Here is a 25,026-nt window from a genome sequence, read left to right as displayed (position 1 = left end):
TGTGGTAAAATGTTGATTCTGTAGGCAGCTCACACAAAGCTTTTTTTATCAAATCTTTCCTTCGCTTATGTAGTCACAGTCATTCTTTAAAGGGCGAGACCTTAAGTTTGTGAATGTGTCTGTGTGCGTGTGTTACATGTGTGAGGTCTCTAATTTCAATGTAGTTACCAAGGGTAAAATCTCAGCGCTTGACTATGCATGAGACGCCAGCTCTCGCTAAAGGTCAGTGCAAAATATATGCTGCATCCTTTCCAGGTCCTGTTCTTAACAAAACCCACCTGTTCATTCTTAAAATTCACTTTTACGAACAACATTCAGTCTTAACTAACCCAAAACCTCCGCAGATAGTTAAACTGTGAGCCTTTAATTAGCCTTAACCTCAGTGTTTTAAATGCTCCTAATGAGTCTGTGTTACCGGCTTAACTGATAAAGAAAGATCAATGGGATGAAGGGTGTGAGTGAGCGAAATTAACCCCGCACTCTCCAGGTGACCCGAGATGTCTGTCATAGTAATGAGAACTGCGCAGAATAAAATGCATTGTTTTTCTCAGTTTGCCCATATTAAGGTCAGGTTGCATTTAGTTCATAGGCAGTTCATTTTGAAGCCCTTAATTGAAAGACTAATTATATATTTGCATTGATAAGGATCTTCGGAATATGAACACAGTGATTAAGACAGAGAGGGTGATCTCCTTTGTGTTATTTTCTCAGGTAAAGCAAAAGGGGTTGGAATGCAAAAAAAAACTAAAAAAAAGGAGAATGACTGAGCGAAACAGAGCAATAATGCACCGCTGTAGGTGTCAAACTCTGTTTTTCTATTCTTGTATGCCATTATTTATTTACAACTGAGTTATGGTGTACATTTTCTGCTCATTCACCCACCTACCACCTCCTCTTTTTGACATGTTCTCTTCCCTTCACTTTCACATAATTTGTTTTAACCAATCAGAGAAGTGGAGACAAGTGTGCATCAAAGGCTATTTATCTGTCTGTCTGTCTGTCCGTCCGTCCGTCCGTTTTTCCACAATTAATTAATTTATTCATTCATTTTTTATTTATTTAGACCTAAACTTCTGCAATGAATATAAAAAAAAAAATTTTTTTAAATCCTTTAAATTAATATGAGGTCAACTGCATGTATAGTAATTATGCAACATTTAGAAAAGTGCATTGTCATACTGCAGAACACTGCTGACGCTGCTTGGAGTGTCATGTCAACTATCCGGTGCAGGTGATGCTTCTGCAAGCGAATAGCACAACCACTTACCTCTGCAGGACTCTAGTCCCCTAATCGAACACACTGTACAGTCATTGTGACAGCTCCAAATCCTTCTAGAAGCTACAAAACCAGGCTGTACTCCATTCTTATTATAGTATGGAAATCTCTTTCATTTTCTTTTTAGCAAAGCCACAAAGATATAAACGTGCCCGCACAGTGATGATCGATTCCCTAGTGTGATCTGCCAAGATTTCCTTCCTAGTCACAGGGGAATTTGTAGTACACTTTTATAAATGTGGTTACCAATGGAGGACCATAATTGCCTATTTGCACTACGGCAAATAAATTAAAGGTTATTCAAAGCAATTTTGCAATTTATTCATTAAAAGGAAGCTCATATATTGCATTTAATATAGTTGTAGGCTTGTGAATGGGATCCAAACCAAGAGTCAGATGTGAATAAAAATATACTTTGGCAAGTAAATTAAACAAGCTGGTTGGTTGGTAACTTTATTGAGTGCAGAAGTCAGGTTCCCAAAATAAAAACTCCATTATTTTTCTCCATAGAGAAATTGATTTCTAACGATAACTTAACGATAACCTGTTGAGAGCTCTGAGGTTATTCATGGTATATGCTTTTGTTGAAGCCATCTGTTCTCATTATTGCACTGTTGTGTTTAACAGTGGAATTTATGGTGGAAAAACTACATAATTGTCAGGGAGTCTCTGTCACCAGTCACCATCTCTGGACTCCATACCCCAGAATCCTCCCCGGCTCACACCTGTTCACAGTCACGATCACCACTCACACCAGATCACCTGCACCTGCCGTCTCCAATCAAGCCACCTTCAAAAGCACACTCCTTCCAGTCACTCACCGTCTGGTCTACCGTTCACATCACATCACTGAACAAAACCTGACTCTCTGCACTATACTAAACTGTGTTTGCTTACCTTAGACTTTCCCGTGCTCAACTGCTCCAGTTCTCCACAGATCCTGTGCCTCCACGATCATCCTGCAAGGACTCAAACACCCTACTCCGCCAGCTTAGCCATTTGGACTTTTACTCTCTGTGTTTTACTCATCTCTCGTCTGCTCCTGGTTCTCCCTGCCTCAGTCAATAAACTCCTCTGTTTGATCACTACCTCTGTGTCCCTAGCCTGAGTCGTGACAGAAGATCGGACGCTCAACATAATTGCTGCTGAGGACCGGCTGTGGCATTTGCGGCAGGACGGTCGGAGGTTGGAGTGATATGTGGAGGAATTCCTCAAGCTTGCCAACCAGGTGAGCTGGCATGATGCCGCTCTAGGTGCGTTTTTTCAGCTGGGGCTCGACGACGAGACGATCGGCTGCAAACTTCCTGTGAGTGATTTTCCAGACCCCAGAATCCTCCCCGGCTCACACCTGTTCACAGTCACGATCACCACTCACACCAGATCACCTGCACCTGCCTTCTCCAATCAAGCCACCTTCAAAAGCATGCTCCTTCCAGTCACTCACCGTCCGGTCTACCGTTCATATCACTGAACAAAACCTGACTCTCTGCACTATACTAAACTGTGTCTGCTTGCCTCAAACTTTCCCGTGCTCAACCGCTCCAGTTCTCCACCGATCCTGTGCCTCCACGATTATCCTGCAAGGACTCAAACACCCTGCTCCGCCAGCTAAGCCATTTGAACTTTCACTCTGTGTTTTACTCCTCTCTCGTCTGCTCCTGGTTATCCCTGCCTCAGTCAATAAACTCCTCTATTTGATCACTACCTCTGTGTCCCTAGCCTGAGTCGTGACAATGCTGTACAAAAATAAACAAAAAGCTCTGCAGGGAATACCCAATCCCGCGAAGCACTGCAAATGACGTATTTGAGTCTCACTTTGTTTCGAAATTCTTAAATATATCTGTGCAATAAGCACAAATATACTGTTTCTCTCAATATAATCATTAACTTTAAATTAATAGTTTTATGTCACCATTTGTTATTAGATTGTTATTTGCCAAAGCTTCATGGGGTTGTAGTTATTTCCCTCACTAAAGCTGTTAAGTACACAGTCTTGTCCTTTTGTATGATTTTCAAATAGTTTGCAATATTGGTAACACTTTACAATAAGGTTCATTAGTTAACTACTTTAGTTAACATTAACTAAGCATGAACAATACTTCTACAGAATTTATTAATCGTAGTTAATGTAAATTTCAACATTTACTAATGCATTATTAAAATCAAATGCTACGCTTATTAACATTAGTTAATGCACTGTGAATTAACATGTACTAACAATGAACAACTGTAGTTTCATTAACATTAACAAAGATTAATAGATACTGTAATACATGTATTGTTCATTGATTGTTCATGTGTATAGCCCACGGAGGGCTCCTGTTCCCGAGTATAGCCCACGGAGGGCTCCATTCCCCAAGTTCAGCCCAGAGAAGGCTCCTGCCCCCCGAGTTTAGCCCAGTGAGGGCTCCTGCCCCCCGAGTTTAGCCCAGTGAGGGCTCCTGATCCCCCGTTGAGCCCAGGGAGGGCTCCAGTCCCTGGTTTTGGCCCCGAGAGGGCCTTAGAGCCCGTTATCCTCTCAAAAGTATTTTTTGGGGAGGGGTAGTAGGGCTCCAGCCATAGAGGCTGGGGCTGGGGCCGCGGCCTCGGAAGCTGCTCTGCCATGGCCTCCTGGACTACCTGCTCCTCCGTGGCGCCCCAAGCTCCCTGCTTCGCCATGGAGGCCTTCCTTGTCCCGTCCTGCACCAGCCTCCAGGGTTCCCACACCCCCTCCCCGGTGGATATGTTACGGCGTGGGACGCGCCTTCCGGGAGGGGGATGTAATGTCAGGGAGTCTCTGTCACCAGCTCTGGACTCCATACCCCAGAATCCTCCCCGGCTCACACCTGTTCACAGTCACGATCACCACTCACACCAGATCACCTGCACCTGCCTTCTCCAATCAAGCCACCTTCAAAAGCATGCTCCTTCCAGTCACTCACCGTCCGGTCTACCGTTCATATCACTGAACAAAACCTGACTCTCTGCACTATACTAAACTGTGTCTGCTTGCCTCAAACTTTCCCGTGCTCAACCGCTCCAGTTCTCCACCGATCCTGTGCCTCCACGATTATCCTGCAAGGACTCAAACACCCTGCTCCGCCAGCTAAGCCATTTGAACTTTCACTCTGTGTTTTACTCCTCTCTCGTCTGCTCCTGGTTATCCCTGCCTCAGTCAATAAACTCCTCTATTTGATCACTACCTCTGTGTCCCTAGCCTGAGTCGTGACAATGCTGTACAAAAATAAACAAAAAGCTCTGCAGGGAATACCCAATCCCGCGAAGCACTGCAAATGACGTATTTGAGTCTCACTTTGTTTCGAAATTCTTAAATATATCTGTGCAATAAGCACAAATATACTGTTTCTCTCAATATAATCATTAACTTTAAATTAATAGTTTTATGTCACCATTTGTTATTAGATTGTTATTTGCCAAAGCTTCATGGGGTTGTAGTTATTTCCCTCACTAAAGCTGTTAAGTACACAGTCTTGTCCTTTTGTATGATTTTCAAATAGTTTGCAATATTGGTAACACTTTACAATAAGGTTCATTAGTTAACTACTTTAGTTAACATTAACTAAGCATGAACAATACTTCTACAGAATTTATTAATCGTAGTTAATGTAAATTTCAACATTTACTAATGCATTATTAAAATCAAATGCTACGCTTATTAACATTAGTTAATGCACTGTGAATTAACATGTACTAACAATGAACAACTGTAGTTTCATTAACATTAACAAAGATTAATAGATACTGTAATACATGTATTGTTCATTGATTGTTCATGTTAGTTAATACATTAACTAACATTAACTGATGGAACCTTATTGTAAAGTGTTACCGTAATATTGTTAGTTCACCTTGTAGCGGATTGGCTTGGTCCATGGCTTATAATTTGCTATTGTGTGCTGCGCATTTTACTGAGAACAGCTTCCACAACATGGAGTGCAGTGCCTGCCAGATTCGCCCAAAAGCTTTTGTTCAAAGACGGAGCAAGGGGCGTTACAGTACTGAAACACCATCTAAGCCGTTCGCCAATCACAACGCACTGGGACAGTTAACCAATCACAACACATTTTGTTTTTCGGAAGGCGGACCTTCATCAAAGCCAGAACTAATCGAGCCGTTTGTGCCAGCCTGGAGAGAAAGGTATTGTAATAATGTAAATTATGTGAAAAATAATGCGTTTTTCGAACCACCAAGCATGAGAGCATGTTCTAGTACACCCCCAAAACAAAATCAAGACTTTGTAAAAGAGCATAATAGGACCCCTTTAACAAAGACTTTTTATGGGGAAAATGAATGGAAATACTTGTGGAACCAATGGGGGAAAAAGTACAAAGTCTATAAGGAGCTGCAACATTTAATGGTAATTTTAATTTTTACATTTTTTTTTTTTTGATGGGTGCACTTTCACAACCCATCTCCTTGCTATGTGTTACAATGATTTGCCCAGTTTGTCACTAATATGCACGGAAAAAGCTGAATAATTAATTCATGCTTAAAAAGGTATTTTTAAAATGAAATGTACAACATTAATTGTTGTACACAATTAATTGTACATTCTCAATTAATGCAGGTATGGCAAGAAGTAAATTTTTGCCCCTGCATTTCCGAATAACCTAAGAGGGAGGAAACCAAGCGAAAGACAAGTATTTTGGAGTGATTTTAGCTTGCACTGCATGACTAGGATCTGGTGAGTGAGAAGAAGACCTTTGCGCTGGCTTCTCTCCAGCTTGCCTGATGGACTTGTCTATAAGGAGAGAGAGAGAGAGATGGCTTTACAATCACCCCACCAGCCTTGGACAGCGCTGGCATCTCTAATCAGGTTCCCTTGCTCGCCGCATCCTGTTGCCCAGGCAACAACCAAGCCTGCTCGTGTCCCACTAAGGAGAGAGGCAGAACATTGAGAAATGAGAAACAGCGATGGTGAGAGAACACTGCTGCTCACACAAAATCAGACAGACGGCACAGGAATTCTTAATAACAGAATAATTTACGGTGGAAATAATAGTCTTGCTAGGGAGAGAGCGATCAGATCCATTACTAATGGCGGGTATTTTTGCATGCGAATGAGTTACCTGCAAATTCCGTGTGAAGGAGAAGTGATCAGCTGATGTGTGCTTCTGTAGTTTCGAGCATGCACGAAAGGGTTATTAGGCTATTTCGCAGCCCTCCTCTTGAATTCTCGCACACACATGCGCTGCTTCTAATCTGATGACTGCTTCTCACAGGGGGAATCACCAGCTGTCTGCGGCCCTCCACCTCCTCATCGCCTCCTCACTCCCTCACAGCGAGTCCCCTCCCCATCCGTTGAGTGCAGAAAGGTGTCTCGGAGGAGAGAGGGAAAGAGAAAGAGTATTGATTGGTTCTTCAGTTACTGCTCACACAAAATCAGACAGACGGCACAGGAATTCTTAATAACAGAATAATTTACGGTGGAAATAATAGTCTTGCTAGGGAGAGAGCGATCAGATCCATTACTAATGGCGGGTATTTTTGCATGCGAATGAGTTACCTGCAAATTCCGTGTGAAGGAGAAGTGATCAGCTGATGTGTGCTTCTGTAGTTTCGAGCATGCACGAAAGGGTTATTAGGCTATTTCGCAGCCCTCCTCTTGAATTCTCGCACACACATGCGCTGCTTCTAATCTGATGACTGCTTCTCACAGGGGGAATCACCAGCTGTCTGCGGCCCTCCACCTCCTCATCGCCTCCTCACTCCCTCACAGCGAGTCCCCTCCCCATCCGTTGAGTGCAGAAAGGTGTCTCGGAGGAGAGAGGGAAAGAGAAAGAGTATTGATTGGTTCTTCAGTTAGGCTAGACTAAATGGAGAAGTGTGGATGGCCGTGCCACTAGAGGCTAGCCGCACAGGCTCAATTTTCTGAACCTTGTTCTTCTGGTGTGTAAAAGGTCGGGAGAGGTTAGTGAGTGTTAGCACTGCACTCGCCGTCTCACCAAATCTTTCATTACTCTACTTATTCCCCTTTCTTTATCGGTTTCCTTCTTTCTCCATCCTGCCACTTGACAGCACTGTGTGAGTTTTATTTCAATCTGCCACAGGGGGACAGTATTCCCCTCAGCCCAAGTATAGCCAGATATCAGACTGTCAGAAGACAGTCTGGTCAGCTTAGTTTGGCCACTAGGGTTCGGTTCAGTTCAGTTAAGTTCAGTTAAACCATAATGGTAGCTACACCAACCAAACAGCATGCATTAACAGCCATTCAGAAGTAACTGTGTATTCTGACTCAATTTAATTTAAATATACACACTACTGGTCAAAAGTATGAAATATTTTGGGTTTGTTTGCTTTATGTTTTTGAAAGACATATCTTATGCTCATCAAGGCTGCATTTATTTGATCAAAAATACAGTAAAAACAGTAATATTGTGAAATATTATTAAAATTATAATAACTCTTTTCTATTTTAATATATTTTAAAATGTAATTTATTTGTAATGGCAAAGCTGAATTTTCAGCAGCCATTACTTCAGTCTTCAGTGTCACATGATCCTTCAGAAGTCAGTATAACATGCTGATCTGATGCAAAATTGTTATTGATGCTCAAAAACTATATTAATAATGTTGTTTGTTTGTTTGTTTGTTTATCAATCTATGTATATATTTATTAGTTGTGCAATAGTTTACATATTTGACCACTAATTTACTTATTTATTTACTTTTTTTAAATTTAATTATTTACTAGCGTTATTATCGTGGGAATCGTTTATCATTTTGCAAGCAAAGATGTCATGTTGCTTAAGAACATTTCACTCAAAAGGTGAGCCTGTGAATATCACACAGGCAATTTGCAAACTTTGCATGAGAGCTACGCCGGTGAAGGAGTCTTGAACCACAGACTGTTATTCACTACAGAAATTGAAAGCAACTGACTGAGCTTTTGGCATCTGATGCTGCATTAATAGCGCATTAATACTCAGATGAATCTAACTCAACATATGCTGATAATGGTAGGCTATATCAATTTTAATTTATTGGCTTAATATTTTAATAAATTATTTGAGTGATTTCTGAAGGATCATGTGACACTGAAGACTGGAGTAATATACTTGTGGTGGTAGCTGGGTGGAAATCCTCCTATTTGCCACGGCACAAAAAATGGTCTACTTCATGTGACAAACAACAAATAATGTGTGCAAACATGACATGGGAACAAACATGATTACACAAATGCACGTGCACACACAGACACACACACATACCTGGTGTCTGTCTGTGAAATATCCACCATGTCTCTGCAGCGCATGTGGGATTGTCAGTGGGAGTAAACAGTTCTTGTGCACACCGAATGAAAACATTCTGGGGTATGAAACGCATAGGCTCTTCGTGTCACATCTTTTACACGCTCAAGTTCGTTATTTTAAATGTATACGTGTGACAAGCGCACTCAAATAGAGATCAAAAGCTCAGCCAAGATGGACAAACAGCTGATCATAGCTGTACAGTTTTTTTTTTACATGTTTTATTTATTTTTATTTTTGTTATTGTTATTATTTCTCATCTCCATAAATGTGTCTAGAGTTAATGCAAGGGCTGGAAATCCATTTACCCTTAGACGTTAATATACTTGGGCGGACCGCCCAGGTAAAGTCTATGTGTGGGAAGCACAATTTCAGCTTTGCCACCACAGTACATTATAAAATGTATTCAAATATATATTTATATATTTAAGCATCATGTTTTTTTTTTGTTTTTTTTTAATATTTTGAATATAAAATATAAAATATAAAAATATACTGTTTTTATTTTTGATCAAATAAATGCAGCCTTTATGTATTTTTTTTTCATCTAATATGTATATTTTTTTCTGCTTTATTGCAGTTAATGGGTAGTTAATAAGTTTAGTTTTTTTAGATGTAACATATTGTGACCATGTGTCATATAGTAACTGCTACGTTTCTCAGCGCTGGCGAGAATGAACCAGTCATGTTGTCATTTGTGATTACTGGATAAGTGTTTGTTTTTTTCTCAGTATCACAGGTACTAAATTTTGGAATTTTTTTAAATTATTATTCTTTATAGTGTACACATGCCTCCAAAAAGACCAAAAGTGCAGTCTGAATGTGGTTCAATAGAGGACTTTTAGTTTTAGGACCCTCCGTGGGCTATTCTCGGGAACTTTAGGCGCCCCCTAAAGGAAGGTCTGATTTTTTGTAACATAGAAAACAATTACTGCACTACAACTTGCAACATTTCCCACCCAGTGGAATCCCTTTCTCACCTAATCACTTGGTACTTAGTGGTTTTTGCTGCTATACATCTTAATTAGCCTCCAGGATAAGGTGCTAACGCTACACTGACTTTCAAATAACTCATCACGGATAATCTCAGCCACCCACCATGCTTCAGTGAGTACAACCTATCTTCAACCTATCCTTAAGTGTGATACCCTGAAAAGGTAACTTTGCTATCATTGAGGTGTGAGTCTATGTGTGTTTGAAGGTGTGGGGTTATGAAGGTGAAGGTGTGTTCCATACACACACACACACACACACACAGGTTTGTTTTTGTGAAAAGTGGGGACTCTCCATAGGCGTAATGGTTTTTATACTGTACAGACCGTATATTCTATTGCCCTACACCAACCCTACCCCTAAACCTACCCCTCACAGGAAACTTTGTGCTATTTCAGATTTTCAATACACTCCATTCTGTGTGATTTATATGCGTTTTGAAAAGTGGGGACATGGGGTAATGTCCTGAAAAGTCACCTTCTCCTTGTAATACCTATGTCATACCCTTGTCATTATACAAATGTATGTCTCATTTGTCACAAAAACGCACGCACACACACACACACACACACACACACACACACACACACACCCGCGCACACACTCGCCCAGTAAGAAATGGGAGCATCAGGCTTGCAGTTGGGCCTCTGGGTGAGGATCCTGTAGACTAATTAAAAGATATGAGATCTAGCATATGGGCTGAGTTCTTCCTCTCCACCTGACACCTCCGTCCCTATGCTGGGATTTTCATTAGCTCTGAATCACGGCCTATTCAGCTGTGCATCGCACTGTAATTCAAGTCGCTTTGTTCATGTAATATAACTCTTTGTGATATACTATATAGCATAATTTGATTTCTGTCATCCTTTTTTATTGAACATATTGGTTTATTTGTTTTCCAGATATGGATGTCACTGTGTTGAACTGACAAGCAAATGCTACTTATTATTATTATTATTATTATTATTATTATTATTACAAAGCGTTTCTTTTTAAAGAAAATAGAAATGAACACTAATTCCAAGCAAAACATGTAAAGCATTACATATATTTATATATACTATATAACATTTGGACACTTTAACTGCTCTAAGAAATGAAATTGCTTTGAATAATAAAATAGCAAACCAAGTGGCATATTTTATATTTAAAATGATAAATAGTAGATAGTCCAAATACAAATGTGTCAGAATACTCTTTAGGGCCACTGTTATTACCTTTTACTTCCTTTTATCCAAATGACGACAGAGCCCAAGGTCCGTGTCTAATTCTTGAGTGTTATACATGTAGACATACATGCGTGTGTGTTTGGTTTGTAGTAGCTCTGTGGATTATTGATACTGCTGGCTTGATGCAGAATGGCTCCTCACTCTCTGTGTTCCAGTCTGTTAATTACTGCCAGGGGCCACGTGCCACTCAATAAATACATTTAAATGAATAAATGTGAAGTAAACAAGAGTGAGGGGTCACTGAGTATCTGGGCAACACATTATTTTCTTGAGTAAATATGGAGAGCCAGGAGATGTTAGAAACATAGGTTAATTATAATTAGGATACATCTTACAAAATTATTTCAGAAAATAAAGATGAAATCTAACATAAATATACACGAACATTAATATACATGACTATACACAAAATACATTTATTTATTTATTTGTTTGTTTGTCCCAACTGGGCCTGTGTATTTGCCCCTATAATTACTAATTCCATTACAACCAAAAAACATTAAACGTGTTAATTTGAGAGATCTAGCACAAACTCCCAGACTTGATATTAATTTATACTATTACTCATACAATATGTAAGAAATAAAAAAATACCACCATAACTGTTGCGGTTATATTGAGTTCTCAACAAAAATAGGTGTGTTAAAGATGTGTGTTAATGTGTCTGCTTGCTTGTTGGTTGGCTTTTACTGTATGAGTAATGTGATCAGTGTATTCTGTGTAAATGCATATAAAGTAGACCACAGTTATTTGCACAGTTATTTCAAGTAATTTGCAACATTTTGCTGATGATACACAGTCATGAGTTTTGCATCAGTGTAAAAAATGACCATGAATTTAACGGTAAAAGACTGTAAAAATGCTACAGTAAAAACCTGTTAAATGGTTAACGGTAAATTTCCCTACTATATGCGGTGAAAAACTGTATTGGACATTATTTCAAATTTGATGTTTTTTTTGTTGAAATAACTATGTTTCTTTAGTTATTTTCTTATCAGTTTTGTATATTAGGGTTGTGTGTTACACCTAATGTTGTTAAATTAATGTTTATTGCATTATTTCAGTTTCATGTGTGATGAACATGATGGTGTTTAGCGTTTGTGTTAATGACACTGTGCACCTTCTATATATGTTATTATTTAAAAGCTGCTTGTGATGGGCTTTGGTTCATCATGTGCCTTTCTCATCACCACATTTGGTGGTTATCAGTGTATTACAAAGGTACAAAACAGATTTCAGTACTTCAATAGGTTGGCATATTAGCATTATATCAGTTAATGAAATTACGGTATTTAACTGTAAATTTAAGTTAAAACCTTAAACCCTAAAACGTTGCTACTGTATTTTTTACGGTAAAATTCCGGCAACCACAGCTGCCGGATTTTTACCGTAAATTGTACGGAATTTTTTTTTACAGTGTAGCTTTGTAACCTCTTCTAGGTCACGCTGAACTTGCTCTGCTCTGTGAAATGGTATTTTTTTGCGGCTCAGATCCATCAAATCTATTGATTATTTTGACATTTTCAGAGCAGAATACTTTCTTGGTAGCTTTGTGTCATTTATGTTGTTTCTGTTTGCTTGTGGGTTTGGGTGTGTGTGAGCAAAATATACTCCATAGCAGCTGAATTCATCAGGAAAGTCAACACTTTGCTGTCATCAGAGGTGCGAACCACGGCATTTCCAGGAACGCAAACAGATAGAAATGCATCTTAATAGCAGAGCATTCCCAGAGATCCCATGGACGTACATTTCAAGCTGTCAGACAGCATGCCGGCATGTCCTCGTACAAATTCAAATGTGTGCACAGCAACTTGCCAGGGAGGCCATCCCTAATTCTTACCCACTATAGCCTTTTTTCCTTTCCTTCCCCCTCTCTTTCGCTCTTTCCTCTGATCTTTCCATCACTCGCCCTCTCCGTCTCCTTCCTGCCCTGAGACAGCCATTAACAAAAAGGCAGTGTTTAAATGGCTTTGCCAGCGCGCCTGACATGGCTGTCAGTGTCCCAGAGATTACACCCGTCACCTGTCCATCCCACTGAGAAATGATGGAAGGGCCATGACAAAGTAAAGGGAGGGAAAAAATGGACAGAGAGCTGGGAAAAATGACTGACTAATTCATTACAGGCAGTAGGAAATGGTGAATGACTGTTGCCAAGGTGCCCATTATGAGGTCCTCAATGCATCTATGCCCTCTATGAGGTCATCAAACTACATTTTAAAGTCGACATGAAATCAAAATTTAACCTTTTTATGTCCTTAATGCATTTTGATGGTCCTATTGTGTACTATTCATCCGTGTGTGTGTGTGTGTGTGTGTGTGTTAGGGGTGCATCATTTTTTTATTTATTAATTAAATTAATTTTTTAGTTTATTATTCATGCAGCATTACGTATTACTGTAAACTTTTTCATTAGTGAACATTGCTATATGATAAGAAAGGATATGATACGAACCTTCTGAATGTTTTTATAACTTTGTGAAAGTTTAACTATTATACTGAATGGAATAGTATAGCCTTCTTCAAGGCCACTGTTTGCATATTTCAGAAGTGAGGGGGTCTCCCCCCCACCCCCTTTTTCCCTTGACTTTTGTCTAAATGACAAGTTGTATTTTTTTCTTAAATGTTACTTTTAATTGCTGGACAATAACCAATAATTTATATTCTATAATATGTGTCCCTATATTTTCCTAATGACATTTTTATGACTGGTTTATATACTGCAAACACTTTTTTAAAATTTTTATCACTGAATAAGGCAGAATAGTTTCTATACTGTAATAAATGCTATGTCAATTAGCACTGCATTATTCATATACTTTATTTATTACCTGGAGATGACTTGAAAAACACACATAAACCATATATTCTAGCATTTGTGTGTATTGTCTACACTTTTCATCAGTCAAAACGTTTACGTGCCTTTGTCCATATTAGGGATTTCCTGCACATCATAAGTTGTTACTTCTATAAGGCCGTTTTGGACTTTGAGTGCAAAACCGCCCTCCGGCTTCGAGTATGAATGAAACATACATTGCATGAGAGTGTTTATAGCGCTTCATAAAGTTCACATCGCCTCATTTTGGATACAAATAAAACGTCAGTTCATGCATAGACTATCTTGTCTCTTTGCATTTAAATCTAGATTCTTCAAACTACGTGAACACACTCAAAAAGTGTGGGGGACGAATTTACATTTTATTAAAAGTGGAGGGACATGTCTCCAGCGTGTTCTACGCCCATGAATATTTCATTTCATTCTGTAACCTAATTGTTCTACAGAACTGTGTACTAGTGTTATATGCTAGTGTTATATGTTTGCCTTACCGAATGTGTTATCCCGTCAGCAATAACCTGCCCGTGGGCTTTTTTGATTACTGTCAGTTTAAGTGCCGGTGTTGTGCCCAATTTCGCCTGCCAAATTATTACCCCCCTTGTTGAAGTCACTACCTGGTTGCCTAATCCTGACCCCTCCCCCACACCTACTCCTAAACCTACCAATACTAAGGGGTAATCATCTGGTGGGGGATCAGAATTGGGCACAACACTGGCAAAGCAGTGTTGCCAGGTATTGCTACAAAAACAAATAAAAATAAAAAAACAAATCAAATAAACCAACATTATTTGATATATTTTGTTTTTGAAATAGGATAAGGATATCACTAACCGTAAACTGCAACTTCCCACTTTATTAACTTCCTAAAGTGTCAAATTAAGTGGAAAAGACAAGTCCAAAGATGCTTATAATATCTGGATCTGGCAACACGGCGAAGGCTGTGCCCGCACCCTCTTTCTCAAGACCAGTTCACTCCGCCGGCGTCTCACAGCGACATGAGTTGTTCTCCATTATTTTCACACCACAGACACTAAACATTCTAGCAAACTGTCTAAACTAAATTATACATATAGGCACTCATGGAAGGAGTTTTAAATGGCAAATTAGTCATTCAGAGAACAAATTTTATTTTTGAATATGAAAAATTTACTGAGGTCCGGACCTTGGTGACCTCATAGCTGGCTATGGCCATAATTGGCAGTTAGCTTTTTAGGAAACTTGTCAACATCATGTCCTGCCCCCCCCTTGTAGAATATCCTTTTTGCAACGTCAACAATCCTCTATCATTTAAAAAGCTTCTGTACAGTCACGACCCGGAAGTTCGCAGAGAACTCCGCACCGCTACGGACCTCGCGCTACGAGTGACGAAGGTTACGGCGCTGTCTCTGGGTCGTGTGATGTCCACTATGGTGGTCCAGGAGCACCATTTCTGGCTGTGTCTGGCTGACATACGCGAGACGGACAAGACACGATTCTTGAACGCCCCCGTGTCCCAGACCGGCCTTTTCGGCGACACGGTGGAGAACTTTGCCCAGCAGTTCTCCGCTGACCAAAGCAGACTGAGGCCATCAGGTACATCCTGCCCCGGCGTGCAGCTGCTGCCGTCGCCGAGGGCGCCCCCTGCCTCCGCGGCCTCCAGCAAAGCTGCGCCGTGGAGCCGGTCGCAGGGCAGCCGCCCCGCCCGTCCAGGCCCCCGCCAAACCTGGTGGCAAGCGAAAGAGCAAGAGGCCCTGAGACGGGCAACCCAGAGGTGGAGGGACCTGCTCTTCAGGAGATGGTAAGCACACCACTCCCTCCCCCGGAGGAGGGCCGGGCGGAGAATCTTTTTCCACCAATGACCTCTCGGTCGGTGGTACCCAAATACTCGACAAAGAGCAATTCCTCTATTTCTGGGTCCCCAGAGGGGACGGGGGATTGTGGACGATCCAGTGCGTATCACGCTCACCCTCCTCTCTCGCCAGTGAGCAGCAGAGGGAACGGAGACGTCACGTCCCGTCGCCACAGCTCCTGTACCACCGCTGAGCGGCCGGGTCACCGGCTTGGCTCCTCAGCGAAAACCTGAATATGTGCTGCATCTGCTGCCTACTTATACTCACGCTGTGATCAGCGGCAGCTGGATGCAATAATCGCATGCCAATGAGCATTGGCTCATTTAGTTTACACTCGAAGTAGATTGGTCTCTCTAAGCGAGATCCCAATTCGTCGGTCATCCGACGTGACGTCTCCGTTCCCTCCTTCAGGGAACGAGGGTTACCATACATAACCGAGACATTTCATTTAGTATAATTCTACATTACATTCAAAGAAAACACTACTGAATTTCAAATATTTCTTTCCTTAACAGTTAATTATGCCTTCCTTTAGTCCGTTTAGTTTCAGCATTTGTTTCAACTTTATCAGCTTCAAGCAGTTATTATTATTATTAAACCGTCATGGATGTGTCCTTTTTGTTTACCAGAAAACCGAGTGAGACATAACATGCCAAAACTGTGAAAGCATGGAGAACAAAACATTCAAAAAAGAATGTGACAATTGCCTAATGATTCTTTATCTCCAAATGAGATCAGATGCTTGTACGATTAGTGTGTCAGAAATAAGAGACTATGAAAAAGAGGAAAGCAAGTGGCAAGCCACTGACCATGAATGAATCTGGAGCTTGCTGGCATAGCAGCTGCTTCCAGTCCTCCTCAGTGCCTTTACAAATCGCATTTCTCTCCTCACTACTAGCCTTGAATGAATGAATGAAATACACAAACAAACAAACATTGTTTCATAATTTACTCACCCTTACATCATATCAAACTATATTACTTTCTTTAAACAGTTGAACATAAAAGATGCTTTGAAGAATTATATACTGGTACTGCATGCTGGTGAGTAATTAATGACGGAATTATTTTTTTTTAGAATCCCTTTAAAAGTGACTTGTTATACAATAATTAGATGTACAGTTTTCTTGGTGTGTCCCATGGTGCTTTGCACAAGGGGACAGCATTTGCGGATTTCTGTAATTTGCTCTTTGTTGTCATTGCCATTACATGATTTGCGTCCCAGATTCTAAGCCACTTTGCTAGCACCACCTGCAAACCTCACTGCATAAAAAGAGGGAAGAACACAAATGATAGCTGTATTTAAGGCTATAATTATACTTTATGTGCATATTATATATTATGCGGTTTTGTGTCGGTTTTGATAATCCGTTTTACTTACTTAAGACCCCTTAAGAAATGTGCTGTATACAGCTACTCGACTAACCAAAATCTGGCATGGCAACCACAATATCAGCTAGATGGCAAGTTCCACTGCACACCCACTGTGCTTATATCCTTTCTTTGTTCACCACAAGATGTCTACAGATGGCACAGTATGTACTCCATACACCACACGGAATCATCTTAAATTCATTATGACGGGACGGAGACTTGAATAGAGGGGAGAAGGAGCTGCTCCAAAGCTTGTAATATTTAAGACATAGATCAGAAGCCCTTGCAAATATTAGGATGCTTGCATTGATGTAAAATATCTTTTAATTGAGCTGGAACCACTCCAATCCGCCTGCGTCTGCTGCATTAAACATCGGCCATTGCAATATGGCCTGCATAATATGCCTAAGTGGCTGCAACTTCACCGGTTCAAAGCTCAGCACCCTCTGGCACTGTGCACTATTGTAACCAAGCGTTATCTAATGAAATCAATTTAACCCAGAGACCTTTCCTCTCGGAATAGAATTGTAAGTTGCTTTATCTGTCTGGCCACCACAACATACATGCAGCATTTTTAGTGTTTGGAATTACTAAACCTTTCTTCTTGTTATTTGATTATTTATTTTTTTATTTTTTTATTTAAATAAAGGACAGTCAATACAGTAATTTATATTTAAATAAATAAATTACTGATTTAACCCTCAAATCGTTTTAGCTAGATTAGTGCACTTTTGTAGTCTGCTTTCTTTTATCAGCAAATCCTTAAAACCAGCCCCCAAACCAAATCCATCGGAAATGACAGTCAAATAGCAGAGGATTTCGATCAGTCCACAATTGTGTCCTGTTGCGCTCCAATGTCATTGGTAGATTCAGGACCATTTACCATTAATGAAGGCCTACCCATAGCCATTAAGAGAGACAGAATAAAACTAGCTCTAGTTTAGAATAAAATGCCAGCATCTACCCCTCCCAATCCATCATGGTCCACTGCTCAAGATAAACCTCCGCCTGAGGTCATGTTCATTCTAGGCCAATCAATGAGACCGCATTACTGTAAAATGACTTCAATTCATTTTCAATAGAGACTTAGTGGTAATGTTAAGTGTTTAACTGACTGTAACAACAGTTGGGGGATGAGGGCAATTTCAGTATGTTACACACCTCTCTCTTTCTGTTCTCAAAGTTAACTGATTAAAAAAAAAGCTGATTATTGATTTTTCATCTAAAAACATAAAACATTTCTGTGTTATTGTTATTAATGTTATTATTATTGTGATTATTGTATTGGTAGTTCCCTTTCAAGGGACCTTCAAACTGCGTCCTCTAGGGGTCGCTATGGGGAACGCCTCGTCGTGACCCGGGTCTGAAGCATACATTGAAAAAACACCAACAACACGTTGGCCGGCGACAGCCCATGATGTCACTATCGGTGCGACTATAATGTTCTCCCTGCGCCTATTTATACTATAGTCGCACCGGTAGTGACATCATGGGCTGTCGCCGGCGGCCAACGAGTTGGTGTTTTTTCAATGTATGCTTCAGACACAGGTCACGACGAGGTGTTCCCCATAGTGACCCCTAGAGGACGCAGTGTCTCGTTCCCTACTCAGGGAACCATGGTTACATAAGTAACCTGAGATGTTTTTCATTAGTGTAGTTTTTTTTTCTGACAGTAACTGTAATAAGTAAGGTATTTTGCTGGGAAACTGAGGTTACCATGGTAACTTGCTAACTTTGGGAAGGGAAGTGGCAAATATATTGCCCTTCATAATTCTGAGCCCACATACTTTAGATGTTTCAATGCCTAGTTATGTCTGTACTCTTTGCCTCTGCAGAAATATTAGGATCCTGCAAAGTTATTTTCAGGATCTAAAATCATTTTCACATTCTAACAGGGTTGCCCCACTGCACCGGTTTTTATTTATTTATTTATTATATTTAATGTTTAATATGTTAAAGCCCCCCCCCACACACACACTGTGCACTATGCACTCATGCTAACTCTGTTAACATTTACCTTTGTTCCCTCTGTGAAAATGATGGCTACTGGTTTCCAACCTGATAAACTACAAACCATGTATCATGTTCAATATAATTAAATTTGACTGTTGTTTCTTACCTGACTGCAATAATACTTCAGCTTCAATTTCTTTGATGAATCAGGATCCAGTGCTAATAGCCTTTCATTTTTGAATACCGATTGGCAGCTCTTTCTCTTCATCCATCATCTCTGATAACCAGCCACAATGATCTGTCAATCAGACGATCTATATCTGTCTCCCTGGCTTTCAGTCAGTACATTTACATGGACAACAATACTTCGATTTTAATACGATTAAGACAATACTCTGATTAAGAATTTACTATGTAAACAGAGATTTTTGCTTACCTTAATCCGGATAAAGTCAAAACCGAAATAAACACTAATCAAATTAAGACATGTGGAGTATTCCTATTTTAGTCGCATTACTGATGTGCAGTATAGACATGTAAACACCTTAATCACATTATTACCGTCGTGTAGGACTTTTCGCCGCATTTTGCGACAGGATACACACGCGGCATGGTCAACCATTTGACGGCAAATAAAAGAGCTTCAACACCACCATCGTCTGTATGCACGTACAAATAATTAACTGCACTTGAAGCTTTCATAAAATTAAAAATGAAAACCCAAAACTGTACATAACATCATCATGAAGACAAACTATATGTTTATACGTGAAATTCCGGAGGGCACGTCGGATGGCATCTCGTGGGGACGTAATGACGTGTGCCATTAATCGAACTATGTACTATAACATGTAAAACGGGAACATGAAAGGAATATTCTAAAATCAACTCATGTAAGCACCTTAATCATAATATTGTCTTATTTAGAATAAGGTAAATATTTAGATTACTGATGTCCATGTAAACGTAGTCACTGACACCATTTGCCCTAATCTGGGAACATCAAACTCAATAGTGTTTGATTGTTCTTTTGTCTAGGCATTAGAAAAGTGTTGTTTTGTTGCCCAAAAGGGACATGATGTATAAATATATTTTTAAAATTTTGTATTTTTATTTATTTAATTATTATTATTATTTAATTATTTTTCCTGTATGAAAACTAGAAAATACCCACAGTGTTTCTTTTGAAGACGTGTTTCTTCAAAGACAAGAAATGTCAAAGTGATAGCCTGTTTTTGCTTCTCGTTTCTCAGCGGAACCCCAGTGAAGCATCCTGGTCAAAAAACACCACTGAGCTCTTCACAGTTCTCCTCCATTAGTGTTTTCACTGGGGTTTGTGTTTCTTTTTTTCTTTTTCACTGCTCAGCTTTGAAGACACAATCAGAGTTCTGCCCCTGCTGAGGTGACATAAAACACAAATGCTTGATTCATCTCGATCCCTCCTCTGCCTAGCTTTGCTTTTGTTGCAGCTTTTCTTTTCAGTGCTATTTTTCCTTGAGTTTCAAAATTGATTATTTTTTTCCCCCCATTTTTTATTATTATTATTTTTTTGTATGAATCTCTTCTTTTTCTCGTTCTCTCACACACACTTACAGCACATCATAGAAATCCTATTCATCCAGTAAGTTCACAAACTGTTCTCATCTAAAAGGAAAAAAAAAAATAATAATAAAATAATGCAAATAGAGAGGGCTGGGAATGAGAAATGGACATGAGCAATGTTTCAATGTGAAACCCATTGTGTTCTGGAATGCAGGCCTTTGCACACTGTGCCGCCCCGAGGCAGTTGACCTCATCTGTCTTTAACTAATTGATGGAGGAGAACAAAGAAGATATAGACAGTGTCCTTCCAACTGTACACGTTGTTTTCATTCTCTGTACAGTGACTTTCCACGAGAAGCCCCTATAAGCTGTGACTACTGACTAGTGTGTGGACTGTTCTGGTTTGTATTATTCAAGACATGGTCTTGACAGGGCTGTGTGGATGTTTTATTCCACAATCATCAAAGCAGACAGTGTGCTTCTCCAGTGCTTTGTATGAGAAAATGAATGGGGAAAAAGACGAGAGCTGGAGATTTTGACATGCCACAAAGCGTAATGTGTCACCAGCAGCCATCACTTTGGGTTAGTGTTACGATGTGCCTGAAAGAGCTTTCAGGATGTAGACTGATAGACCATCTGAAGGGCCCCAGGCAAGTGAGTTAAGGCGAGAAGACCCTCAGTCTAGGAAGAAGACAGTTTTGAGGACAGATTGGATCAGCGGTTCTCGTCTGGTTTTCCTACAGGGCCTAGACATTCAAGTGGCGACCCAACACTATACAATGAAAGTCAATGGTATACTGTTTATATACACTGAACAAAATTATAAATGCAACACTTTTGTTTTTGCCCCCATTTTTCATGAGCTTAACTCAAAGATCTAAGACTTTTTCTATGTACACAAAAGGCCTATTTCTCTCAAATATTAGGTGGATGGATTATCTCTGCAAAGGAGAAGTGCTCACTAACACAGATTTAGACAGATTTGTGAACAATATTTGAGAGATTTGAGAATTGTTTTCCATTTACAGTGGATCATACGTAGTCATTTAGATTATTGTTTGATTGTCCTACTTATGTCTTGTTGCTCTTGTGACAAAACAACAGCATTTGGGACATGATGTACATTCCATTCCATAGTGCTGCAGTGTGTTTTAGACACTTTATAATCTGCTTTTATTCTTAGCTCAATGGGAGTTTGTGTTATGGTAATGCCAGACATTACATTTGGGAAAATAAAAGTCCCGTTAATCCTCAAAAGCGATGTCATTTTTTCATGGGTTGTGTCAAACCCTCCCCCAGTTCTGGTACAACACACATTGCCACTTTGTGTCCCCCTCCCCCCCTTTTGCTAACACTCCCAAGGTTAGGATCTAGGGAAACATGGAAAGCAGGATGCATGTTATACAGAAACACATGCAGCTGAAAAGTTGCTAATCTAAAACCAAAAAACTATTTTAGTATTAGCTCAAGCTATAATAGTACCTCAGTGACACTGGGCGATAACGCTTATTGCTGCTGACAGGGCGTTGGTTCCCTGGGGTCGGGACTTTTGAAGAGCTGTGTGGCAATAACAGCCCACAACATGTAGTCAGACCACTACCACCAACACACCTGCTCTCTCTTGGAGCTCAAAGAGGGGGGAAGTACTGGAAGACATGTAGCTACAGTGGAGCAGTGAGAAATCCTCGTTAGCTTACTGTCCTTTGCTTGTGTCCATTGATACCACAGCTTTATCAGCCAGATCTTCCTTGCCGACCGCCTACATTATAAAAGGTCTCTCCAAGTTTGGAACAGATAGTCTTCTTTGGCTTATCTATATTATAGATGGCTTTCCTCCTAGTCTCATAGTAGTGTTAGACTTACAGTCAGCTGCAACTGATCTCGACAGAACAGGCAGAAATAGCTTTTATCCCCGCATTTGGATTTGCATTGTTTTCTAATTAAAGAGGCCCTGGAATTGTGCCCTGACTTTGTAATTTCCTTTGAAAATGTGATTAAAATAAAGAGTGTAGATCAAGTGTCTTTGACTGAAGAGTGCAGGCAAAAAAAACGACTGTATATGTTTATATTGTTAGTAATCGTGTTTTTTTTAAAGCTACTGCTTATTCAAATAAAGATCAAAGCAGAATTTATATTGTGACTAGGAACAAAAACAAATTCAAATGTAAATGAATTGAGACAATTCACAGTCACACACACACACACGCTGTGCGAGAGGCTCGTACTTTCCCATTTATTTATAAAAAGGGTCTGTGGAAGGTTTTTTTTCTCAGACACAGTTTGATTTCCCTATTTTTCATTAATAAATGAGAGTCTGACCAATGGGATTGTGTCTGAACTCATTTACCTGAATTATTAAATTTCTGATCATTCGTCAAGTCACACGTTAATAAAAGCATTCACTTTTTAGATGTTGTTAATGTGTTTTAATTAGGGCTGTCAATCGTTTAAAATGTTTAATCATGATTAATCGCATGATTGTCATGAGTTAACTCATGATTAATCACAACTTAATCGCACATTTTTATCTGTTCTAAATGTACCTTAAATTAATACTTTTCAAGTTTTATTACTCTAATCAACATGGGCATGGGCAAATATGGATGCTTTATGCAAATGTATGTTTATTATTAGTGAAACCATACTCAACATAGAGCATAAAGAATTCAGATACAGGTTTTTACAAAAAGTTTTTTTAAACAATTTTTAAGAAATTGAATCAGAAGTCAAAAGTTTCAATTATTATATTAATTTAAACAGTTATTATCAATTAATTATTATATTAATTAAATAAGATAAACTATATTTTGCTGGCTTAATTGTTTAGATTTTTATAATGCATTATCTTCTTATCTATCCACCAGTTCACATTTACAACTGCGCGTTTGCTGCGTAAAAATATGGGTCAATTTTAGCATTGATCTGAACAAAAACGACGGGCTTATTGAAAATGCAAATTCATTCTCAGCCAGCAGATGGCGCTGTCGGAACAGCATAAATATAATGGTTTCTCCAACTGTAAACAAAACAGCGCAGCAGCTGACTTTGAAATGTGCAGCGCACATATTTATTCTATGAAATAAGCCATATCGCAATTCTTGTCTTTCCCTCCCCAAATATAAGACCTCTTGAAATCATAATTAAGACTTTCTTGTACCATTTAAGACTTGTTATGGCCTTAAATATGATACAACTAAATTTAAGACCTCTAAAGACTTTTTAAGGACCTGCGGAAACCCTGAAACAGAAAATGCGCGCTGCATTAATCACGCGTTAATAAAATTAGTGATGTTAAAATGAATTTGCATTTGTGTTATTAATGCATTTATTTTGACTGCCCTAGTTTTAATGTCTCCAGTCTCCAGGCATGTGCCCCCTCAGATTTTTGAGCCAAGTGGACTTTGAATGCAGCTTCCAAGAAAATAGCCTAATAATATTTTCACATTTGATATGATCATACCGGTGTGATTAGAACATTCAGTGTGGCACATTATCAGCTGCCAAATTCAAATCTGAGTTCGCGCTTTGGATGGCGCTGAGACAGATGCTCTCATTGTGTGTACCAAAACTTGTTTTCAACCATATAATGTTTATTTTATGTTTTTCACACTTAAATATACATAGTACTAGCAAAAATCATATCTTTTTATGCATTTTTATAACCAAATTATAACCAATCACACACTATTCTGTTGAGCTTATAAATGCAATGGCCAATCAGAGGTGTTGTCATTGCTGAAACGCCGGAGTTTTTTCATCTCATCGCCAATTCTCTCATAATAAACAACAGAGTGCGGATATGAGTACGATGCAAGTAATTGATTAATTTCACAGACAGCTTCAATGATTATAACGGGAGTTTTTTTTAGACAGTGCTTAAATCTGCGCTAGACTGAAGTCAATGATAATATTCTTTGATAATGTAAATATTCTTTGCTCGCTTTCTGTATATGATAGCATTATAAATAATAACTTACAATGTTTTTCTTATATTCACGTTAAATACAAAGTCAGTCATATTAATATTTTACAACATGACACCAAAATCTGGTACTTAAGTAAAAAGACGGGTTTTATGCATAGTTAATAGCTTTCACTAACAAAATAAGTGCATGACACCCCTGTGCTGAAGAAACATGTTATTATTGTTATTAATGTTGCAAACAGTTGTGTTGCTTAATATATTTTGTGGAACTGTGATTCTTTTACTTTTTCAGGATTATTTGATTAAAAGAAAGTTCAAAAGAACAAGTCTTTACTGTTACTTTTGATCATTATAATGCATCCTTTTTGAATAAATGAGTAAATAAATCTTACTGACCCCAGACTTTTGACTGTTAGTGTAAATACCAACACTATTTATTAGATACCCCTGATTTGTTTAATTCATTAATTAGCACTTTTGGAAACAGACACAGATATCTGTTCTTTCTAGGTATAATGAAGATCTTTGCAGAGTTTTCTGCTCTGTAAATGACTTCCTGGAGGTTAGGAGAAGTCACTCAAGAAGTACAGTAAGGAGAAGGGGATTTAGGGAATGAGCTGTAGGGACAGGAATAGGGCGAAGGTCTTGATTTACTGCCATCCATCAAAGCAGGCCAGCTGCTGGCCTGGCAGGCAGAGGGCACCGGTAAAGCCCGCAGCTTCCCTGAGACAAAGCCTCTCTGGCTGAGGCTTGTCATTACTGCTGCTGCAGGGTTATACTGTCTGGAACCATCTGTATTAGCAGGCCGTCTGACAAATCTCC

The 25,026-nt window shown here is 39.4% G+C and overlaps 1 protein-coding gene across 1 annotated transcript in view; it reads left to right on the top strand.

The window, feature by feature from the left end:
- The window catches only part of ctnna2 (catenin (cadherin-associated protein), alpha 2), a 468,558-nt gene that overhangs the window by 284,177 nt on the left and 159,355 nt on the right, over positions 1–25,026 (top strand). The window lies entirely within an intron of this gene.

The sequence above is a fragment of the Sinocyclocheilus rhinocerous genome, unplaced genomic scaffold (genome assembly GCF_001515625.1).
Source record: "Sinocyclocheilus rhinocerous isolate Xijiao unplaced genomic scaffold, SAMN03320098_v1.1 scaffold2252, whole genome shotgun sequence".
Taxonomy (NCBI): Eukaryota; Metazoa; Chordata; class Actinopteri; order Cypriniformes; family Cyprinidae; genus Sinocyclocheilus; species Sinocyclocheilus rhinocerous.
The sequence above is the reverse complement of the archived record's forward strand: the minus strand, read 5'-3'. Positions and strand labels throughout refer to the sequence as shown.